General features: G+C 42.3%; 1 protein-coding gene across 8 annotated transcripts in view; it reads left to right on the top strand.

Moving 5' to 3' along the window:
• The window catches only part of Trak1 (trafficking kinesin protein 1), a 114301-nt gene that overhangs the window by 8546 nt on the left and 89854 nt on the right, over nt 1–15901 (top strand). For 2 of the 8 annotated variants that reach the window (XM_078038068.1, XM_078038064.1), the window contains exon 1: nt 14918–15012. The exons of 4 other annotated variants lie outside the window; for them this stretch is intronic. The gene's annotated coding sequence lies outside the window, so the exon portion shown is untranslated. Of the gene's footprint in view, nt 1–14915; nt 15013–15901 lie in introns of those variants that run through there. 2 more of the 8 variants (XM_078038070.1, XM_078038066.1) reach the window with 2 other exon arrangements.

Raw genomic sequence — 15901 nt, 5'->3', positions numbered from 1 at the left:
AACGTGCCCTTTCCCCATTGCATCTGAGTAACAAATACCCTTCTACCCTCTTTCATAATATGGGTTCTGTGATAATAAAGGCATATATCATGATGCACATTTGGGATGGTCTGGGGTTTGGCCAGAAGCAGGAAGCTAGTACAGGTGTTACCTAGTGGTTGATCAGTGTACCATAGGTTTTTTTAATTCTTAGAGTTAAATGAGCAAGAAGAGAAGAACTTTGGCCAGGTGTGGTGGTGTACACCTGTAATCCCAGCGGTGTGGAAGGCTGAGGCAGGAGGATCATGAGTTCAAAGCCAGCCTCAGCAAAAAGCAAGGTGCTAAGCAACTCAGTGAGACCCTGTCTCTAAATGAAATACAAAAAGGACTGGGGATGTGGCTCAGTGGTTGAGTGTCCCTGAGTTCAATCCCCGTACAAGAGAGAGAGAGAGAGAGAGAGAGAGAGAGAGAGAGAGAGAGAGAGAGAGAGAGGGAGGGAGGGGGGGGGAGGGAGGGAGGGAGGAACTTTGAATAAAATGAAGTAGGAAGGCTGAAAGCTCTGGGCTCTGTAGGAGATGACCACTGGGGGACGGAAGGTGTAGGTACCTACTTGCTCAAACATTGCAAGAACTTCTTTCTCCCTCTTGTCCTCATGATGTTGGGGATCCAACCAAGGGTCTTGCACATGCTAGGCAGCTGCTCTACCACTGAGCTACACCCCTGCTCAAAGTTTGGCTTCCTAATGATTGGAAAGTCAGGCCAAGCCTGTGGGCAGGGTCCTCTTCCTGAAGCATCCCCTCCCTCCAGCCTCCAGCTATGCAGAAAGGGCAAGCCGTCCTGAGGGATCCTGACATTCTATCTCTTTACCTGGGAGGAATTTGGTTCTTACTCAGCTCCCCACGGTAGTTGTCAGCTTTTCAGAGAAACACATAATTATACTTTTATCAGCATTGAAAAGTCCTTTGAACAGATCATTTAGACTGCTATACCTGTAGGTTCCAATTCCAGTGCTCAATGCTATTTTAATTGCTATTTCTGTGTGTGTGTGTGTGTGTGTGTGTGTGTGTATGCGCACACCCTGTAGGTATGTGATGTAAATAGAAAAGGGAAGGAGCGAATCTGAATTGTGAAAGGACCTAAAAATTTGCAGGTGCCCATTCTCCTTTGCTTTGCCTTTTGATTTGAATTCTGACTGCCCTCGACAAGGGGGAATGAGAGGTCTGTCCAGGTGAGGCTGCAGCACCACCTAGTGGTGTAAGGATGCACTAACAACATGAATTGGGAGCCTGAAGGCCAAGGCCAGATTCCTGCAAGTCCCTGGGTTTTCAGCTTTTGAAAGAGATTGCAGGAAAAGGGAATTACTTGTCAGGGTAGTCTGACAAGACAAGCAGCTTTAGTTGTGTAGAACATAAGAAATCCTTCCTCTCAGCCTCTCTTCTGCACTCTACTGTGCCTATCAGCTCTGTTTGTTGGAGCTAATTCCAAAGTAGTTCCTGTAAGGCAGAGTGTTATTAAAACCAAGTGTGACCATTTCTTTCTTGCTTAGTCTACATGTAAGGAGAGAACTTTATTCTTCTAGCTATCAGACATGTTATGCTTTACATGTCTTTGAATCAGGCATTGCTGTAGAAATGCCAAGAGCAACTCTGAAATCTCAGTGCCTGCCTCAACATTTATTTCTTACTGACGGTCACAGGTGACTTTAGGATTGACTAGGCTTCATCTGGGGTTTGCTTCTTTTTATCTGTCATTAGAGATTTGGCCTAAAGGGGCAGCAGAAGACAGGTACTCAAGAGGGTGCACCCAATCACACAGGACATTCGGAGCCGCTGGTTGGACGTGGAATAAGTCATGTCCATTTACATTCCATTGGCTCAGAGTCACAGGGTTATGAAATGGTTGTGCACAGTGAACTCAGAGGGGGAGTAAAGGAGGAATTGTGAACCAGATGAACCTGGATTCGAGAAGATTTTGAGGTCACAGGCACTCAGATGGCTGAGCTGTGCTGGTGGTTTTCAGGAAAGGCCTCTTGGTGTCAGTCACCTCTCAGCCCTGCTGGGCTGGAAGACTTGGGGTGAGGCTGGTCAGGGAGGGACATGGCTCTTTTGGCCTGGAGCATGGCTTGGCAAACTTCTGTGAAGGGCCGGAGAGGACATACTTTAGCTTTGCAAGTCAGGTGTCTCCTTTATTGTAGGAGGGACAGGTGAGACTGTGTTTCATTAAAACTTTTATTTATAAAAAAGGGCAGGGGACTGGATTTCCCTGTGGGCCATTGCTTGTAGACTCCTGGCCTAGACTTTCGAGGACATATTTATTACAGGACACCAACTTAACAATAAGAGGGAAATACTCCTTTTTTTTTTTTTTTTTTTTACTTAGGAAGCCAAAATAAAATTCCCAGGGCAGTTGGTGAGTCCAGTAATCCCCACCCACTCAGCCCTGTTAAGCTGGGAACAGTCATTTCATGTCATTGAAAGCTACGTAACCAGAGATCATTGTTTGTAAGCATGAAATCTCATTTGCTTACCCATCTTCAGCAGCGGTGTCTGTAAAAGTTGTCAGAAGCTCCTTGGGCTTTCCATACATGGTATGTGGAAGGTAACTTAACCCTTTTGCTGGATTCCAGTTTATCTTTTGTGAGCAGTGTTTCTGCTTCCCAGAGGTGTGCTGATGTTCTTAAGGGTAGTAGGTGTGCTCAGCTGTCATTCCTTCACATTCTTTCTGGTTGAATCTTTTTTTGTTTGGTTTTTTTTGGGGTACCAGGGTTGAAACCCAGGGCCTCACACATGCTAGGCAAGCAGTCTACTACTGAGCCATACCCAACCTTTTTTTCTTTCTGGAACTGCCTTCATAGAGATATCATTTGTATTCCATAAAATTCATACATATAAATATTACAATTCCATAGTTTTTAGGAGGCCCACCTGGTTGTGCAATCATAACCACAATCAATTGAGAACATTTTCATCACTGCCAAAAGAAACCCCACACACCTTTGCTGTTGTCTCCTGATCGTTCCCCTCTCCTCCAGTGTGGCTGCACTTTTAATGTTTTCAGAACCCTCTTGGTTTCTGCTGCTACTGTCTTGACCCCAGCAGGCTCACTCCTAGCCTGGGAGAGCAGAGCGGGGTCCTCCCTCAGTGGTTATTCATACCCTTCAAGGGTGCACTTCTTAGACACTTGGATTGCACCTGACGCTCATGCACAGTGACTGCATCACTTGATGAGGTACTTTACTACTTTTCTCTTATTACAAATTTGTATTTCCTTATTTGTATTTTGCTTTAGAGTAACTTGTCCTCTGTCACTTTTGACAAGCCAAATTTATGTTCCTATTGATTTGAAACCTAGTTCAGGTAGCCTGGCATTGTTTTGCTGTCAGGTTTAACTTGTTTGGTTTATTTATTTTGTCTAACTGCCTATCCTAAGGCTGGAGAAAGACCTTTTTTGGATAACTTTGAAATCTTTTAATATCCAGATGATCTCATTTGAGCTTTGGAAAAGTAACTATTGTTCATTTATAAATAAAGTTTCCTTTCCAGGAAATGATTTAGGTTAACAATTAAACAGATGAACATATTGAATGGTGGGGCCAGAGTTGGCATTGTGGATTCACAAAGTATTGCTCTATTAATAAAATAAAGTTTTCCTGATTTGGAATTAAAAATTTTTTTTAATGTCAGAGTTTACCCCTTGATGCTAGCTGGCCTTCCTTGTCTATTACCGAGAGGACACTTTGGAAAGGAGAGGACTGTGGGGGATTTGGGTTCTGAACTCCGACAGCTGCTCAGGCTGTCTCAGAAGCGTGGAGAGTCTGATCACAAATATTGGGCATGAATGCTTAGGGATGATAAAACCCAAGTGTAAGTGTGAAAGTTAATTACTTGAAAATAGGAAATGACCTGAACCCCAGATTAGAGCAGCAGAACCCAGGAGATGGGAGGGAGATTGGTAAGATGGAGGCCAAGTGAGCTATCCTGTTTTTGCGGCGGAGAGTTGGAGAATGAGAGTTCCCAGTGATTTAAAGGGAGCTATATCATTAAGGATTAACATTTGCTGCATAGAACCGTGACTTCACCCAATAATCTTTATTTTTTCTTTCATATAAATGAAGTTCAGAGAAAGGCAATGCTGATGTGGCCCTACTACCCTCAGGGGCCAAGGATTTTCCTTTCTTTTGGTTTCACCATTCTAATTATGGTTTCCATCCTTAAAGTCACCTCATGTCTAAGAAGGCTGCTGAAACTCCAGCTGTCATGACTAAGCTTCCCAAGGCTTAGAAGTTTACATACCACTTCTTCTATTCATTGGCCAGAACCTAGCCTCGTGGTCATATTTTGCTGCAGGGTTGGGTGGCTAACACTGGTAGTCTTTCCATGGGGCTCAGGGATTTGATACTAAGAAGGGTATGGGAAGCCAGTAGTAAGTAGTGCCTACTCTGCCTCCCTGACCACAATTAACAGTACAATGTAAACCTTCGGACATTAGTGTGCCCTTATCTTTCACATCATGACCCTCATGAGAAAATAATAGTGCTTGCAAAGCCTGAAGGTAAACTGTGTAGGTAGTTCATAGCTGGAGGCGACCCTGGGGGCTGCCCAGTGTTCTCTAGTCCCAGCACTGTTTAGAAGAAGAGCTCCATGTTAAATCACTAGAAGAGAAAGGAATCTGGTAGCATAGCCTACAGAGCAAAAGGCAGTCTGTACTAAGACCTCCAGAAGTCGAACCACTGACAAGATCAGTCGTACCCCACATGACGGTGGTGCCCTGGCTTGGGACAAAGTCAAAATGGGTCAAAAAGGGAAGCGTTAGCTATGCGCTGTGTTTAAGGGGCTTTCAAAGTACTTGAGAGATTGGAAGTTGGGAGTGAGAGAAAGAAGAATAACAAGGAGTTACTAGGAGCTCAAGGGTCTCCTAGGGCCAAGAGCAGGCAGCATGGGTAGTGGTTAGGGCTGTGGCCTCTGGTCCAGACTCTTAGAAAACCAGGGTCCACTACCTGCTAGCTATATGATGTGGCTCCAGTTGTTCTACCTCTCAGTGTTGTAATGCATCCATTGTATAATGGGGGACAGTAAGAATTCTGACACTTAGAGATGCTGGGAGGATTAGAATTGTTAATGTATGTAAATTCTCATGTGCTTATGCTAAGACTCCATCGTTATTTTAAAAGTTCAGCTGAATCCCTATGGAACTCCTTTAAACTCAATAAAATCCAGATGATTCAAAGATACAGTGGATCTAAAAATTAACATAATAGTTCTAAAAGAAAATACCACTGGACATTTTAATAATCCTGACATGGGAGGGCCATCCTAAGCACAGCATGAACTGTAAGCATGGTACAACTATGAAGAAAGTGATCCATCAGCTTGAGTGTACAAATTAAACTTTAGGTGGCCCAGTGGCACATACCTGGGATCCCAGCGATTTGGGAGGCTGAGTCAAGTAGACTGCAAGTTCAAGGCCAGCCTGTGCAATTTAGGGAGACCCTGTCTCCAAAGAAAAGAAAAAAGTATAGTGCTGGGAGCGTAGCTCAGGAATAAAGTGCTCCTGGGTTCAATCCCCAGCACCGCCAAATAAATAAATAAACAAAACAAACAAACAAACAAACTTTGTACAGAGATTCTTACTGCAATATGATATGTTTGTTCTTGGAAAAACTTGCATGTTCTGCAAAACTAGACACTGAAATTAACAGGAATTATGCAACTTTGTAACCAGGCAGGTTGCTCCACCAGTGGCGGAAGCCACACAAACATGGAGAGGCTGAGGCCTGCAGAGGGCAGGCAAGACAGTTGCCAAGCTGGGAAAAACAACTGCAAAGCATTTGATAGAAGAAGCCCCTCTGTACATCAGACCCCAGGGATAAGAAAAGAAAAAGGACTCGTGTTGGCAACTTGTAGAAGAACTCTGATGGCCAGTTTGTCTGAACAGGACTCTTGAATATTATTAAGAGAGAAATAGAAATAATGGAAATAAGAAAGTACAGATTTATTTATTCATAAAAATAAAACTAGGGGCTTAGGTTGTGGCTCAACGGTAGAGCGCTTGCCTAGGTTAGGCGAGGCCCTGGGTTCGATCCTCAGCACCACATAAAAATAAATAAATTAATTAAAGATATTTTTTAAAATAAATAAAGCTAGACAAGGAATAAAAGCAAAATACAAGTGTTTGCCTATCAGATTTGTAGAACTTAGAAACTAGTTACAGTGAGAATGTGAGGACACAGAAAAACTCACGTGCTGTGTGTGGGTGTGAATCCATGTGCCTGTCTAGAAGTCAGCCTGGTACGAACACAAATCTCACCCCACAATTTCAGTTCTAGAATTTCTCCCAAGGAAGTAATTGGATCTACCCGAAGGGATCTGGTAAAGAAGGATGCTCCTTCCAATGCTCCTCACTGGCCCAAGAGACTTTTCCAAGGAATATAGAGGGGGAAGCAGTCAAGTGAAGGCAGTAGAAGACAGATTTTCAAAGTGACTTTGGAACCAGTGACAGCATCTAAATGTTTTTGGACCTTTTTTCTTTCCTCTTCCTCCTTCTAAATCTGTGGCAAGCTTACCTGGGAAGTTCTTTCAGGAAGTCCCATCCCCCTATTTGTGAAATTGTAGAGGTCCCAGGCAGAAAGTGGATTGGCAGCAGCCTCTTGACTTTTTTTGTTCGTCTCAAAATATTTTTATTTTTTAAATAATTTTTAGAGATATTGTACAAACTATAACACAACTCAGATTTCCCAGTGCTCATATTTTATTCCATTACTTTATCACTTTTCAATTTTCCTCCCACCTTGCCTCAACCCTTTGGGAGTAAGTTGCGGATATCCTGACCACCATCTGTACATGCTTAGTGGGTGTTCTGTAACAAGGATGTGCCCTGAAATAACTGCAGTGTAACAACTGAAATTAGGAAATGAATTCTGACAGTGCTGTGATCTATCCCAGACTCCTTATTCAGATTTTGTCAACTGTCTCATGAATGTCCTTTAAAAACAGAGTTTCTCAGCCATGGCACTGGTAACATTTTAAATCTGAAAATCTTTGTTGTGGGGCTGACCTGTTCATTGTAGGAAGTTTGGGAGTCTTCCTGGCCTCCACTATTGGATTCCTGTAGCACCCCTCCCAGTGATGGGAGCCAAAAAATGTCTCTGGACAGTGTCACATGTCCCTAAGAAAAATTTTAAATAATCATGTTAGGGGTGGGGAAAAAATAGCAAAACAAATTATTTCCTGGTTCAGGGTCACAAGTTGTATTTTTTTGACCTGGCTCAGCCCCTTGCCCGTGAAAGGTAGGATGTGAGCTCTGTCTGTCATTTCACAGACAGGCCCTTTGAGGCCTAGGAAGGAGTGAAGGAGTAGAACACAGAAGCTAAGTCTTGTCTTTATGCATTTTGGTGGAAGCCCCAGCTCTCCCAAATGTTCAGTGATAGACCTCACTGCTTGCCCAGTGTTTGAGAGGACAGGTTTCCCCAGTGCAAAGCACGGAGGTGCTGGTGAAGAACAGGTTCTTGCTCATTCCATTCTGCTGCACTTACTCCGTTGCTCTGATCCCGTTGGAGCCAGCTTTGGCCCAGGTTTTCTAGGAAGCTGGCCCTGAAGAAGTTACTCTGTCTGGGATCTGAGGGCACAGGCGTGGTTGGCAGGTAAGGGCAAATGTGCCAGGTAGAAGGCTGAGTGTGAGCAGAGGTGCAGTAGCCAAAGGAGCACAGCCTGTGGTAGGACGGGAAGAAGAGCAGGGGTGGAGGCATGGAGCCCGGACCTGGGGTGGGAGAGGGCATGCTGCATGTCTTTGCAACGTGGGCTGAGGGAATGCAGGACTGGAGAGGTGTGCTCCGGCCAGGTTGAAGTTATTCTGGGTCTCTTGTGGATGGGAGTAGGGGGTGCAGCTTGCATTTCCTTTGGAAATAGTAACAGCGGGAGGGCAGCCCAGTGTGAATCTTTGAAGGTGATAGAACCAAAATTTGGGGGATACTTCCTTCTTTTTTTTTTTTTCTTAATTCTCTTCCTCATAAAGGGAGAAAGTGAACAGAGGGTAATAAATCTAGAAGTCAAGAAACTGACCCCCTGCCTCTCCGTCACTACCAATTGAAAGAAAAATACCAACAATTTTATTTTGAATACTCTATCTGGGGCTGAGTTGGGAGACAGTCAGACTACATAGTTTATTGATAAAACCAGCTCACAAAACAAAGTGATAATTGTCTTTATGAGGGCTTGGCTTCAGGAACATTATCATTGCTAATTGGGTGGTGTCACTCTTAGGTTACTTTATATGGCAGCCCAACCAAAAAGTAAATAAATGTCATCAGGCCACCTTGCAATATTTCCTTTTTTAAAGAGGTTTTCAAAGACACTCCTTGAATCTGCCCTCTTTTTCAGGAGACTTGACCCAAGTGGTCCTGACTTTCCCAGTACCTTCCTGTACCAGGTGTGTCCTCGGTGGTTACCAATGAGTCCCCACTCCAGAGTGGGCTGGATGCCAAGGAATTCTGGGAATCTGAGGGCACCCTGACCCCTCCTCTCAGTTCTTCCTTGAAGAACACAATATTTGTTTGAATGAATGAGCACCAGTGTATTTAATTTTTACACGATCAATTATAGCATCTAACAGTCTCAGTTTTAAGGAAGCATTGTATGCCATCCTAATGCTCCCCAAAGCTACTCCTGTCTCTGCATAATTTGAAAAAAAAATCTGTTAGAGAAATATGATCGAGTTTTTACAAGCATACTTAAAACCTTGGCACAGAACAAATTTTTGTAGATTAATATAATTGGCTTCTGTATAAAAACCTACTTCAAAAACTACAGCTTGTGTATAATTTTTACATGATTGTAGTCCATGTAGGAAGTCCCCTCCCACTTTTAATTTTGTATCACAAGCGTCTTTCTCTTTAGCTGTGTTGTCTTTATAATAATACCCAGGTAGGTCATCAGCTGGTCCTGTATATCCATCTTCAAATATTTCAACCAGTTCTCCCACCCATTGCTCTTTGGCCTGAGCTGCTCTCATCTCTGGCCTGGCTTGTGGTGGGAGCCTCGTCACCATCTCCCAGCTCTTAGCCCCTTCAGTCTGTCCACCTCGCAAGCCACCAGAGTCATTTTTTAATCCTTGAATCAGGCCATGGCATGCCCAAGGAGCAGCTTCCTGTAGCCCAGACTCCCTGCCCAGGCCTAGAAGTTCCTGGGGGATGGGGCTCCTTGTCCTGCACCTTCCTCCTCTCTTGGCCCCTGCCACAGGGGCTGCCGAAGGCCTTCCTTTGTTTTTACTATTCCTCTGTCTGGAACCCTGTTTCCCCAGGTCTTCATTCCAGGTTCTGCCGAATGGCCCCTCCCCAGAATTGAACAAGTAATTGATATTCGTGGCTTTATATATTCTGTCATGTGGTTGTGATTTGCTTAAATACCACCCTTTTGTTAAACAGGAAGGTCGTATTTGGCAATGCAATGAACATCTCTTAAACATTTATTGAAGAGATGAGAGTTGACATATAGAAGGGTAGATTTATAGACGTATCTGCACCCCCATGTCTATTTAACAACTGTGATATTTGTGATCTACGTGTTTTCATCCAAGTTTCTGGCTCATGGCTTCTCCCCCAAGGGAGGACACAGAAACTAGAATTTCTTTTGGCAGAGGCAAGCCACAGAAACTGACCTTCTACCTGCCTCGGAGCTGGCCCTGGAGAAATTCTGTAACTTAGTTTGTCTGATAGTAGATGATAAGACCCCATTTCAGAAGGGATCCTGCCCCATACCCTGAAGGAAAGAATGCTGAAGAATCTGGACTGACAGGCCTTGCTGGTTTTCCCCACCTGGTCTGTACACTGGATCCTGACCCTTTTGTCCAGTCACCTTTTGATATGGTTGAAAGAGCTTCCTAGATAGCTGAACATGTAGATGGTGGGGCACCCAGAGAGGGCATGGAAACTCTGTACCCTTCGAGCCCACCATGCCCTATGTATCTGTTCGTTTGTAGTATCCTTTGTATTAAATCAGAACAAATAGGTAAGTCTTTCTTTGAGTTCTGAGTGCTCAAGCAAATTAATTGACCCAGGGAGAGGGTTGAGGGAACCCTGATTTATAGCCAGTGAGTCAGAAGCACAGGGAAAACTATCTCAAGCTTGCTTTTGGCATCTGAGGGTGTGCGGCCTTGGGGACTGAGCACTCAGCTTGGGGCATCTGCTGCTGTCCCCAAGCACATAGGGGCAGAACTGAATTGGAGTGGAGGACACCCAGCTAGTGTCTGCTGCAGAATTGCTCACTTGCTTGGTGTGTGGCGAGAAACTCCACCATGTGCATTTTGCCGATTTTTAAGTTTTGGTGGTTTTATACTGTATACATTTTATACTGTATACACCCTTTGCAATTTTTCATCACCCAATGTGCTTTTGATATCTCTGATGTTGATATACAGTCATGCATTTTTTAATGAGGCATGTTCTAAAAAATACATCACTAGTTACTTTCATCACGCATGAACAAATGTAGGATGGCTGTGACATTGCCAGGCAATATAATCTTATGGGGACCCTCATTCAATATAATCTTATGGGACCCACATGCAGTCTGTGGTTGGCCAAAATATTGTTCCACAGTACTTGATAGTATGTGGATCTAATTTGTTCATTTTAATGGCCTTATAGTATTTTACAGTTTATTTGCCTCTTCTGTTGAAGGATGGTTAGCTCATTCCCTGTTGGGGTGTGACAGACAGTGTTATAGAAGCCATCCTGTAAAATATCTCATTGTTTGTGTTTTAAATTGTGGTTCAATACATATAAATTGAAATTGACCATTTTATCCACCTGAAATGCTCAGCAGCATGAAGCACATTCACGTTGTTTTGCAACAATTATCACCCTTCAGCTCCACTACCACCACTCATCCTCCCATCTGAAACTCTGTACCCATTAAATAATAGCTCCACTCCTACCCGCCCCTACCCCGCTAGTCCCTGGCCACAGCTCTTCTGTGCTACTTCTGGCTCCATGAGTCTGACTACACTAGATACCTCCTAAAAGTAGAGTCATACAATATTTGTCCTTTTATGACTGTCTTAACATAAGGTCTTCAAGGTTTATCCATGAATAATGTGTTAGAATTTCCTCCTTTCTAGGACTGGGTTTTTACCATTGTATGTATTTATCACATTTAATTTATATACTCATTGGCCAGTGGACATTAGGGTTGATCGTGCCTTTTGGCTATTGTGAATAATGCTGTCTTGAACTCAGGTATAGAAATATCTGTGTCCCTGCTTTCAATTTTTATTTTTAAATTATACCCAGCAATGGAATTGCTGTATCCCGTGGTGACTGAGTTTAACTTTTTGAGGAACCTTATTATGCATGTTTTTTTACTTCATCAAGTGTACCCAAACTAGGCTTATGTATTTTGCACTTTAGATTTCTTGGATTCCTTTCTTAGATTTAGTTCTAAGTGCAATTGTGGGTTTAGGGCTTATGGACAGATTTTTGGTTTTCCAAACATGCTGTCAAACTGTTTACGCTAAGTGTTGTTCCCATTTACACCGGCTCCATCTGTCTAAGCACTAGTTCTGTTGTGAGTACTTTAATTGCAGTCATAGCGACACTGAAAATTTTTATGTAAATAACCTCCCCCTGGTTATTAATAGTTGTAATATATAACATATTCACTTTTAAGAGAAGTCATCAAGGAAATTAGAAATCCAAAGTATTCTTTGTGTTTACTTACTGGCATGACAAATTGAAATAGTAATAGCCCATTTTCTGAGTGTTTTCCTAGAAGTTTAACTTTAGACTGGACTTAGACACATTGATTTTTTTTCCTTTAAAAATAAAATAAATTTGTCTCTTTTGCTGAGAAGAAACTTTTTAGTTTGAATCCATCTCATTTATTGATTATTGGTTTTAATTCTTGCACTATAGGAGTCTTATTAAGGAAGTTGGGGCCTAATCCCACATGATGGAGATTAGGGCCTACTTTTTCTTCTATTAGACACAGAATCTCTAGTTTAATTCCTAGGACCTTGATCTACTTTGAATTGAGTTTTGTGCATGGTGAGAGATAAGGGGTTTAATTTCATTTTGTTGCATATGGATTTCCAGTTTTCCCAGCACCATTTGTTGAAGAGGCTATCTTTTCTCCAATGCATGTTTTTGGCGCCTTTGTCTAATATAAGGTAATTATAATTCTGTGGGTTGGTCTCTGTGTCCTCTATTCTGTACCATTGGTCTACCAGTCTGTTTTGGTGCCAATACCATTCTGTTTTTGTTACTATTGTTCTGTAGTATAGTTTAAGGTCTGGTATAGTGATGCCACCTGCTTCACTCTCCCTGCTAAGGATTGCTTTAGCTATTCTGGGTCTCTTATTTTTCCAGATGAATTTCATGATTGCCTTTTCTATTTCTATGAGGAATGTCATTGGGATTTTGATCGGAATTGTATAGTGCTTTTGGTAGTATGGTCATTTTGATAATATTAATTCTGCCTATCCAAGAGCAAGGTAGATCTTTCCATCTTCTCAGGACTTCTTTGATTTCTTTCTTGAGGGTTCTGTAGTTTTCATTATATAAATCTTTTACCTCTTTCATTAAGTTGATTCCCAAGTATTTTATTTTATTTTTTGAGGCTCTTATAAACGGGGTAGTTTTCCTCATTTTCCTCTCAAGGATTTGTCACTGATATACAGAAATGCCTTTGATTTATGGATGTTTTATATCCTGCTACTTTGCTGAATTCATTTAGTAGTTCTAGAAGTTTTTTAGTGGATCTTTTTTGGTCTTCTGGGTATAGAATCATATTATCAGCAAATGGTGCTAATTTAAGTTCTTCTTTTCCTATACGTATCCCTTTAATTTCTTTTGTCTGTCTAATTGCTCTGGCCAGTGTTTCAAGAACCATGTTAAATAGAAGTGATGAAAGAGGTCATCCCTGTCTTGTTCCAGTTTTTAGAGGGAGTGCCTTCAATTTTTTCCATTTAGAATGATGTTGGCCTGGGGCTTAGCATAGATAGCCTTTACCATGTTGACATATGTTCCTGTTATCCCTAGTTTTTCTAGTGTTTTGAACATGAAGTGGTGATGTATTTTGTCAAATGCTTTTTCTGCATCTATTGAAATGATCACATGATTCTTATCTTTCAGTCTATTGATGTGTTGAATTACATTTATTGATTTCCTTATGTTGAACCAACCTTGCATCTCTGGGATGATCCCATTTGATCATGGTGCACACCTACATCTTGGGAGCAAATTTTTACCCCTCACACATCAGATAGAGCACTAATCTCTAGGGATATAAAGAACTCAAAAAGCTAAGCACCAAACAAACAAACAAACAAACAAACAAACAACAAAAAACCCCAAAAAAACCAACAACAACAAAAAAAACCCAAAAACAACAACAACAAAAAAACAAATAACCCAATCAATAAATGGGCCAAGGACCTGAACAGATACTTCTCAGAAGAGGATATACAATCAATCAACAAATATATGAAAAAATGTTCAACATCTCTAGCAATTAGTGAAATGCAAATCAAAACCACTCTAAGATATCATCTCACTCCAGTCAGAGTGGCAGCTATTATGAAGACAAACAACAATAAATGTTGGTGAGGACGTGAGGAAAAAGGTACATTCATACATTGCTGGTGAGACTGCAAATTGGTGCAGCCAATATGGAAAGCAATATGGAGATTCCTTGAAAAACTGGGAATGGAGCCACCATTTGACCCAGCTATCCCTCTCGGTCTATACCCAAAGGACTTAAAAATAGCATACTACAGGGACATACCCATATCAATATTTATAGCTGCACAATTCACAATAGCTAAACTGTGGAACCAACCTATATGCCCTTAAGTAGATGAATGGATAAAAAAATGTGGCATATATACACAATGGAATATTACTCAGCAATAAAAGAGAATAAAATTGTGGCATTTTTAGATAAATGGATGGAGTTGGAGAAAATAATGCTAAGTGAAGTTAGTAAATCCCAAAAAGACAAATGCTGAATGTTTTCTCTGATATAAGGTGACTGATTCATAGTTGAGTAGGGAGAGGGAGCAGGGGAGGAACAGATGAACTCTAGATAGGGCAGAGGAGTGAGAGGGGAAGAGAGGGGGTGGGGGGTTAGCAATGAAGGTGGAATATGATGGACACAATTATCCAAAGTACATGTATGAAGACATGAATTGGTGTGAACATACTTCATATACAGAGATATGAAAAATTGTGCTTTATATGTGTAATAAGAATTGTATTATTGGGGATGTGGCTCAAGCAGTAGTGCGCTCGCTTGGCATGCACGGGGCGCTGAGTTCAATCCTTGGTACCACATAAAAATAGAATAAAGATGTTGTGTCCACTGAAAAATAAATATTAAAAAAATTCTCTCTTTCTCTCTCTCTTAAAAAAAAGAATTGTAATGTATTCCACTGTCATGTATTTAAAAAATAAAATCAATTTAAGAAATAGAAATTAAAATAAATTTTGCTGGGTGCAGTGGCACATACCTGTAATTTCAGTGACCTAGAAGACTGAGGCAGGAAGATTGCAATTTCTAGGCCAGTCTCAGCAACTTAGGGAAATCTTAAGCAAAGTAGTGAGACCCTGTAGTAAGATAAAAAATACAAGGACTGGGGATGTAGCTCAGTAGTACTGTGCCCCTGGGTTAACTCCCCAACATCAATCAATCAATCAATCAATCAGTTTCTCTACAATTTTGGTTTTATAGCTGAGAAATTTGGAATTACTCTAATCTATAATATAATTATCATCTGCTTTTGTGGATTCCTATACTACTGTTTCTAAGAAACACAGACTTTGCTTTTGACATTCTGGAGCCTCTATAGCAGACTTTCTCCTCCTTGACTTTTCCCTGACCCTGCTTGGCCTCTGTTGTTGCACAATGAACCCGTGTGCCCGAGTGAACTGTGCCATGTTCAGTTGCACAAGGTGCCCTTTTGCCTCATGTTGGAAACCCTGTTTCTCACTGCTGCACTCAACCTGGGTGGATTGGCCGCCTTTGCTCAGCTACTGCTGTTGGGGTATGTATCCTTGGAGCCAGGGTCTGTGAGTTAACGGGGTGCCTGACACCAGTCTGCCTGGAGCTGAACCAATGTACTGGTTTAGCCTTTCCTTAGATAGAATGGCTTCTGGTGGTAATTAAGGCCACAGTTGTTCCAGAGAGCTCCTGGTCAAGTGTTTGTTTCTGTCTCTCAAGCATAGTTCTGTTGGCTTTTTTTTTTTTTTTCCAGTTCTGAATAGGTTTCTCTGTCCCTTCTCTGAAGAACAGTGGAATTTCCCCTCAGTGGAGAGTCACAGAAATGGAATAGAAAAGGGAGATTTTGTACCCATTCCCCTTTGGCTGGAGAATGAGCTGGGAGGTGGTGCTGAAGGGGACAGGTGGGAGCTGAGGTCCTGGCTCCCAGTCCTGCTGCTGCTTAGCGGAGACTTTGGCATGTCTCTGAATCTCACAGGGGCTGGGTTCCCCTTCTGTCTTTTGGACTGTGCTTTCCTAGCTTATAGAATATGTTCCTAAGCCTCATCCTGCACTGCCTGTTGGTTTTGGAGATGAAGTGAGCTGCAATAACAGATCCAGGAGCTTTGCATGGCCCGGCACATCCTTACAAGCACTTAGTGGTGGCCAGGCAGGGTCCTGGGAGCAGGGCAAGTGGTGAGAATGAACTGGCATCTGAAGGTGCTGTGCTGCTTCCAGAGGCCTCTGCTGGGTGGGACCTGCAGCACATCCTGGCACAGTCTCCCGTGTGCTGCTGGTTTGCTCTGTGATACGTGGTCACTTTCTAGCTTCTCTGAGCATGGTGTTCTTCTCCACTAACTGAGGTGGTTGAGTCAGGGTGATTTTGCTCTCATGGCCTCTCTGTAATTTGTGGAATCACAACTTTTCTGATATGGAAAAACCGAAGATGCCTAGGT

This window comes from Ictidomys tridecemlineatus, chromosome 2 (genome assembly GCF_052094955.1).
Source record: "Ictidomys tridecemlineatus isolate mIctTri1 chromosome 2, mIctTri1.hap1, whole genome shotgun sequence".
NCBI classification, from domain to species: Eukaryota; Metazoa; Chordata; class Mammalia; order Rodentia; family Sciuridae; genus Ictidomys; species Ictidomys tridecemlineatus.
This window is presented reverse-complemented; position numbering and strand designations above follow the sequence as displayed.